General features: G+C 40.0%; 1 pseudogene; it reads right to left on the bottom strand.

The window, feature by feature from the left end:
* Positions 1-2,098: 2,098 nt before the first annotated feature.
* LOC114026578 lies at positions 2,099-6,607 on the bottom strand (annotated as a pseudogene).
* Positions 6,608-8,014: the final 1,407 nt, after the last annotated feature.

Below are 8,014 nucleotides of genomic sequence, written 5' to 3'. Positions count from 1 at the left end.
AGCCATCATCTCCTCTTTGTTTTCTCCAACTTAAAGATTCACAGTTCCTTCATCTGTCTCTTTTGAAGTACAGCCCTCAATCATCTCATATCTTAGTCACTTTCCTTTGTGTATATACTAAGCTTGTTCATATCCTTCTTAAAATGTGGTACCCAGAATTGAACACAGCACTTTAGATGTATTGTTGGGCTGATCAGAGCAGAACCATCCCTTTCCATGACTGTGTTAGTAATTTTTTTTGTCTGATAGGTCACAATACTCACACTATTGAGTCATCATGTGACAGCATTATATGACTTTATAGTTGGGGAAGATCTTAAAGACAATCATGGTCCATGATGACAGGTTGAATCCGTGTTTTGGCTAGTTACCGTCTTCCATAGCTACAGATTGCAATGCTGTCTTTAGCCGTCTCTGAAGATGCATGATAAGAAGAGTACAACATAACATGCTTCCAGGAGTCTTGTCATCAGAAGCCTGCTTTTTCAGCTGTGGTTGGAATTATTCATTAAAATTCATTTACTGCTGGAGGTGGAAGGAATTTGAGAGATCATCTGCTGCTTGGTGATGACAACTCGGTTTCCTAGAACACTCATCTGAACTTGTCTTTTATAGTTACTACTCCCACAGCCACATCACTGGCATTCTCCCTTTACCACATTTAAATTTTCTTCTGTCTTCCAATCTGAGATTGTTTATATGAGAAACTATAGTCTGTCCTATTGGGATAGAGTTGGAGGAGGACCCCCAAGACCTTTGCTCTTGCCCCAGGTAACCCATATATTTAATTTCTAAAAAAACTTGTATTGATTTCTTTTATTTTATACATAACCCTAATTTCTGGATAGTACCACCCACTTCTTCCCACCTAGTCATTTTTTGAGACAAAGAATGAAAATACATAAGAAAAGAAATTCAGCAAAATTAGTCCCCACTTCAACTGAGTCTAAAGTATCTACAATGTTTTATATTTATATTTATGATCTTTTATATTGATGTCTTATAGTAACCCCCTGCCTCTACAAAGAAGAGATATAAGTGCATTTTCATGTCTTTTCTTCAGGGCCAATCTTGACAATAATAATTATACAGCAATTTACTCTCTCTCTCTCTCTCTCTCTCTCTCTCTCTCTCTCTCTCTCTCTCTCTCTCCCTCTCTCTCTCTCTCACACACACACACACACACACACACCTGGACAAATCAATTAACCTCTTTCTGCTCAGGATTCTCAACTGTAAAATGGGGATAATAATAGCTCCTACCTCCCAGGATTGTTGTGAGGGTCAAATGAGGGGTTTTTTTCTGGGGGGGGAAGAAGAGAGGCTGCAGCATACATTTATTTTCATTTAAACACAAAAGGAAAAATGCCATATACATCCCTAATGCTATAAGCAACCCATCCCCCAATCTCGTACACACAGGTACTTGTGTACAAGAGGTTCTCAGGCTGTCCCAGTGCTTCCTCCCTTCTCACTGATCCCTAGGAGGGAGCTAACAAAAGGTAATTAATGAACTCAGACTGGGAAAAATAGGTCCTAATGGTCCCTGGGAGATTGGGGGTGAAGGGGAGGAGGGAAGAAATCACCAGAAACTAGGAGAAAGCACACGAAAAGGTGAGTGGGCCATAACTTTAAAAATGTTTTTCATTTTGTTTCTTAAAATCTTAGTATGTTATAGAATAAATGCTAAATTCCCATGATACAGCAGCCCTGACTCCTACCCTCTACAGTAAGCTCCCATAACACAGCCCTTTGGTTTCTCTGGCAAAACAAAACAAACAAAAAAATAGCCTTCCTAAGCCCCAAAGGCAACTGAGAAAACCTATCGACTTCCAAAAGAACTTCAACAGTGGATTTAGGGACCACGGAGATGACCGCTTCTTCCTTCATTGCTCAGGCTGCATTGCCAGGCACATGGAAACAGACAGATGGGGGAAGGGGGGACACACACCATTTTCATTTTCTTTTTTGTCTTTTCCTTTAAATGAAGGGGAGGGGGAAGTTGACAGGAGGGTTATGGAGAAAACTCCTAAACAGCGTGTGAACTCCAGAGGCAGGTGCTGAGCAGAGTCCTAAAGAAATGAGAAAGGTGAGAGGGTCAGGGCAGTGCCTGTAGCATCTAGGTCCTTAGCAGTTTCTGTCGGCCCAGTGCATAATCCTCCTCATCCACGTTCACCAACAGCTTGATAGTCTCATAACCCACGGTCTGTTTAATCGAGTCTGTGATGAAGACGTCTTTCAGCGCCTCCAGGAGGGAACCATTGATGTAGTCGCGCCAGAAGGCATCCAAGCAGGTGAGCTCTGAGAATTTGATGTCACAGATGATGGAACCCAGGTCTCGGGATCTGAGGATGATGTTGGCCTGGCTGAAACGCTCAAACTGGCGTTCAAGTGGGTCCTGCCTGTTCGAGAAGACATTGCTCTGCAGAGCCGCCTCATGCTGGCTGTACTCGGCCCTCACCCGAAGCCTGATATCACAGGTCTGTTTGTGCTTGGGGTCCGCGGTCACTGATTTTCGGCGTTTACGCTGATTCGCAAGTGGGGCTTTCTCTCGAGCCGGCCGTTTGCTGCACATCCGTGGGCAGAAGGCTGGGCAGTGCGCTGCAGAATAAAGGGGAAGCACTGATTTAGGAGTTTGGGGAGGTCTCCGCCTTTTTGTGGGGGGCGTCACTTATCGGATTGAGTGTCCTCCAGCTATTTCTCTATAAGTTCTGGGCTCACTGCCTTCCTCCACTCGAGTGTGACATAGGGCATCAGGTCACGTCGAGCAATGGCTCGTGGCAGCTGCAGCACCTGGCCAACGTTACTTTCGTCACACCAGCCCTAGAGCTCCAGAGTCAACAGGAAATCGCGTCCACTTTGGCAGAGGCCGTGCTCATGGTCATCAATTACATCAACAAAAGGAATGAGCCGGCACTCCCGTCTCGGAGTGGGTGCCCACAATGGCAAACATGTGGCAGAGTGTGTAGAGCCCACGCTCCTGCTCTTTGCTCCCGTGGCCATGCCTGGCTGGCCCGCTGCTTTGGTTAGTCCTCCGTGCCAAGGGCTCAGGGGACACACTCCCTTCTCACTTACTCACTTGCTACAATATCCACTGTGATTCAGAAAGACCACTTTGGATCTACCACCTCCCCTCTCCTGGTCCACCTCGAAGAGCAGCAGCATCCTCAGCTTGGGGCTAAAGAAGCTATATATAAAGTGCTTAGTAAGATGCCTGGCACGTAGTAGGTGCTTAATAAATGCTTGTTTTTTCTCTTTCCTTTTTTTTTTTTTCTTTTCCATTCCTTTTCTTTTTTTCTTTCCATTTACATTGTTGTAATCCTTGTGTGGGCAGCTAGGTGGCACAGTGGATAGAGTGCTAGGCTCAGAAGTCAGTAAGATTCGTGTAGTTCAAATCCCCCTCAAACTTTTACTAGCTATGTGACCTTGGGCAAGTCACTCAACCCTATTTGCCTCAGTTTCCTCATCTGAAAATAGAGACATACTGGAAAAGGAAATGGCAAACCACTCTAGTACTCAAGAACATGGGGGTCATAAAAGAGTCCAAAATGACTGAACAATCCTTGTTGTAGATGATTTGTTTTGTTTTCCCTGCATTGATGTCTTCCTAGTGCTTTTCTAAATCATCCTCCAACTCAGTTGTATTTCACTGCATTTATGTACAGTTCATTTAACACTATACTTAAAATGTAGCTTTCTAGAGGCAGTCATGGAGCCAGGAAGACCAGGGTTCAAGTTTTTTCTCTAAGACACACTAAATGACCATAGGCAAGTCACTGAAAGTTCTTAGTGCACCAAGCAAATCATTAAGATTATAAATTGCAGGGGAGTAGCCAACTTGCTTATGAGGAGAGAAAATCTCTAGACCACCAATTTCCTTTACTGATGAAATCATGCCTGCTCCCCCCTCCACCAAAAACCCCGAACTTACTCCCTATAATCTAGCTTTTAGCAAATCCCATTAACTTTAAAGATTCTGGAACATTAGAAAAAACATATTGTGAATACATATGTATATATATATATAGAGAGAGAGAGAGAGAGAGAGACAGAGAGAGAGAGACAGAGAGAGACACACACACACACACATATCACCAACAATACTCTCAAATTCTGTTCATTCAAAGATGAAAGCCTCATTGGGAAGCTTTTCTTATAGTTGAACTCTATAGATATTGAGGCATTTTTATTTTAATAACCGATGTTGAAAATTAATTTTTAGCAGAGCAATCTATACTAATCTAAATTTCTTCTGAATATAGTCTACTGGAAAAAAAAACTTTTAAAAAATCAATAACCTGAATGTACACTATAGGAGAACTTGCTAACATAGCCATTCTTTACACACAAAATTTTCTACCAATAGTGAATGAGATTGTTATTTGGTATAGGATAACCTGAAGGAGTCGTAGGAAAAAGTTTCCATGCTATACTGTCTAGACTAGAGCCAGAAACTTGAGATAATGATATTGAAGGAAGTATGTCAGAATATCCTGACTGCTTTGTACTTGCTGAACTGTGATGAGTGAACAATCATCTTAAGCAATATGGCTGCCATTGAACTGTGTTCTTTTAACACTACATGATTTCATAAAAATTGGATTGAAAATTCCCTAGTGCCTTAATCTCAGACTGAAATGGCTTCAGCCTGGAGTCTTCTGTTTTGAAGTTGTAATCTCCAATTATGGTAAGTGGCTCTAGAACTAGGTGTCTCTTTTGAGAGTTGTGGTAGTGATTTTTTTTTCTCCCTGACAACTGAATTTGAGAACTTTTGTTAAACATATGGACACTTTTCAAACATAACAGTTCAGTCAGCCAGGATATTTAGTGATCACCTTGTTTTTCTTCTTTATATATTCATGTGTAATTTTAGATTACTGTAATGAGTATGGCACCTGTCCATGGAGACATTCTACTAACTTCCCTTCTTCTGATTTCACCTAGACTCATCAATTCAAAGGAGACAGAAATGCAATCTTTTATAAAACTGAAGGATAAGAATGTAAAATCACATCTATTACCACTGTCTTAGTACAGACTACTCAGTAATACCACTTTATCTTTTTCCTTCAATATCTGGCTATAATACAGTGTCAAATTCTCTCTCTATATATATAATTTATAATATAAAGTCATTGATGAATGTGACCAATTGTGTTTTGCATTGTTTTGGAATGACATGTTATATAATTTTTACCAGATTGATATATTGATTAGTCTCCTTTAAACAACAACAGAAAATGCTATCCACATCCAGAGAAAGAACTTTGGAGTCTGAATGCAGATGAAAGCATATTATTTGCTCTCCTTTTCTTTTGTTGTTTTGTTTTGTTTCTTCTTTTCTGTGGTTCCTCCCATTAGTTCTAATTCTTCCTTACATCATGACTAATTTAAAAATATGTTTAATATGAATGTATAATTAGAGGCTATATCAGATTGCACACCATTTTGGGGAGGGGGGAGGAGAAGGTGGGGGAGAAAATTCAAAATTCAAAATCTTAGGAAGTTAATGTTGAAAACTAAAAATAAGTTAATTATAAAAACACAATAACAACATGTGGAAATTAACTTGGTGAAGGTGGACCTTTTAATACACTTTTGACTAGAATTGATTAATTTCATGGTGGAGAGTGGTAGGCATGGATAAAGTGATATTTGGGTTAAAATTTTGTCTCTTACAAAATTAATTTACTAGCTGTGGGATCCTTGGTAAGACACTTATTTTTTGTGTGTCTGGAAACTTCCTAGGTCTATCTACTAAGACTTATAGGTTGTGATTTTATGCTGGTGGAGGAAGTTCCCACACCAGGAGTTCCTAATCTGAAAAATTACATACCTTTCCTGTATTTTCATTGGGGTCAATTATGTTATTTTAGACATATGCTATGAATTCCTGATCCAGGAATTTCTTTTGGTAGGGGAGATTATATTCAGGATATTTGTAAGACTCTCTCTCCCTACCAACATGGTACCAACCAAGCACAGATTGAACACTGGTCACAACCCACAGTTGTCTACCAACCTAATTACTTTCCCTCAGCAAAATACTGTGTCTTGCTCATGCTGTTTCCATTGTAGCAAACAAAATCTCGTGCTGAGAAAATGACTTTTATGTGGAAACCATTAAAACAATTGGAGGTGAAACTGCAGGCAATTTTGCTCTTAATAATAAAGCCAGCAAGGGGAAAAAAAGGTGTTTGCATAGTTTGGTTCACCATAAAAGGGTTATACTAAAATACAGCCAAAGATACTATCTTATATTCTGATGTCTCAGTTTTATTATCACTTGAATTTCTGATTTTGAATTGGGAGAATAGACACACACAGACATATACAGCCTTATTTCCATAATAAGCTAGATTCAAGGAACATTCAGACTCCTAAAAATTATAGAAATGAATCTGGAACTCCCAGTCCATGGAAGAGAAAGAGGTGAATGAAATTCCCCTCTCAGATAAAAATTTCCCATGTTTTCATGTCTCCCTCTGCCTCATTTCTCATAAATCTATTCTTTGTCTTCACTGCAATCTCCAGTCTTTCCACCAAGACCTATCAGTTCATCATCTTTGCTCACCTCAGTTTCTCGCCTCCATGGGCTGGACCCCATTGTCAACTAGTCCTACGACAACACATTCTTTCAACTTTGATTAATTTGCCTTCTAGTTCTTTGCTCACAGTACTGAAACTTAAGTCACATGTACTGCTAGTCATCAAGTCGCCATAATGAGCTGCTCAATGTTCAGAGGAAGTCACAAAACTGTGATGACTGGGTGCACTACAGATCTGTATAACTTAACCTCAACTGGGCCCTAATTACTGTATGACAATCATTTTACTCACCTCTAATCTCTATAACATTTTGACTTCTATCACATCCTCGATAGCACCTATTTCCAACCTTCTCTCTCATCAAGTCCCAACCCCCAGCTCCTTTAGCAAATGACTCTGCTTCCTTCTTTAGCAAACTAATGCTATACTTTTCAGCTCCTCATCTCTGCTCTACACCTCAAAATCTAGCTACATTTTCACTTGCACTCTCTTCCTTTGCTCCTGTCTGATAGGATAAAGTATCCTTTCTATTTACTAAGTCTAATTGTTCTACTGTTTCCCTCATCCCTTCCCTTCCTATATCCTAGAGAAGCTTGTATCACCAAATGTTTTCTTTATCATCATTTCCCCCCCTATAAACTGGATGCTACAAACTCAGTTTTCCTTGTCCTAAAAAAGAAAAAGAAAAGAAAAAAAACCTCATTTTCACTGGACTCTGTCATTCCCTCAAGTTATCCTATATCTCTCTTCCCCTTCATTGCTAAAATAAAAACAGTAGTCTACACCATCATTTCATCATCACCCAATTAGTCACATATTCCCCTGCTCTACTGAAAATACTCTCTCAAAGGCTACCAATAGTCTCTTAACTGCTAACTCCAATGGCATATCCTCAGTCCTCATCCTTCTTTACCTTTCTGTATTATTGATCACTTCTTTATCCTGAATGGGCTAATCTTCACTGGAGTCAATTACTCCTATCTTTTCCTTTTCCTTCACAATGATTGGCTCCTCCTTAATATCCTTTGCTAGATATCATCTTTTTTTTTTTTTTTTTTTTTTGGTGAGGCACTTGGGGTTAAGTGACTTGCCCAGGGTCACACAGCTAGTGAGCGTTATGTGTCAGAGGCTGGATTTGAACTCAGGGCCTCCTGACTCCAGGGCCAGTGCTCTATCCACTGTGCCACCTACCTGCCCCTCTAGATATCATCTTCTTAAGATTAACTGTGGATTAACAGCCACATTATGGTATGACTGACTTTGATAGACTTGATTCTTCTCAGCAATGCAAGGATCTAAAATAACTCCAAAAGACTCACGATGGAAAATGCCATCCATATCCAGAGAATGAACTATGGAGTTTGAATGCAGATGGAAGCATACTATTCACTCCCCTTTTCCTTTGTTGTTTTGTTTTATTGCTTTATTCTTGGGGTTCCTTCCATTAGTTCTAATTGTTCTTTAC

This window comes from Vombatus ursinus, unplaced genomic scaffold (genome assembly GCF_900497805.2).
Source record: "Vombatus ursinus unplaced genomic scaffold, bare-nosed wombat genome assembly UNPS02014841.1, whole genome shotgun sequence".
Classification (NCBI taxonomy): Eukaryota; Metazoa; Chordata; class Mammalia; order Diprotodontia; family Vombatidae; genus Vombatus; species Vombatus ursinus.
This window is presented reverse-complemented; position numbering and strand designations above follow the sequence as displayed.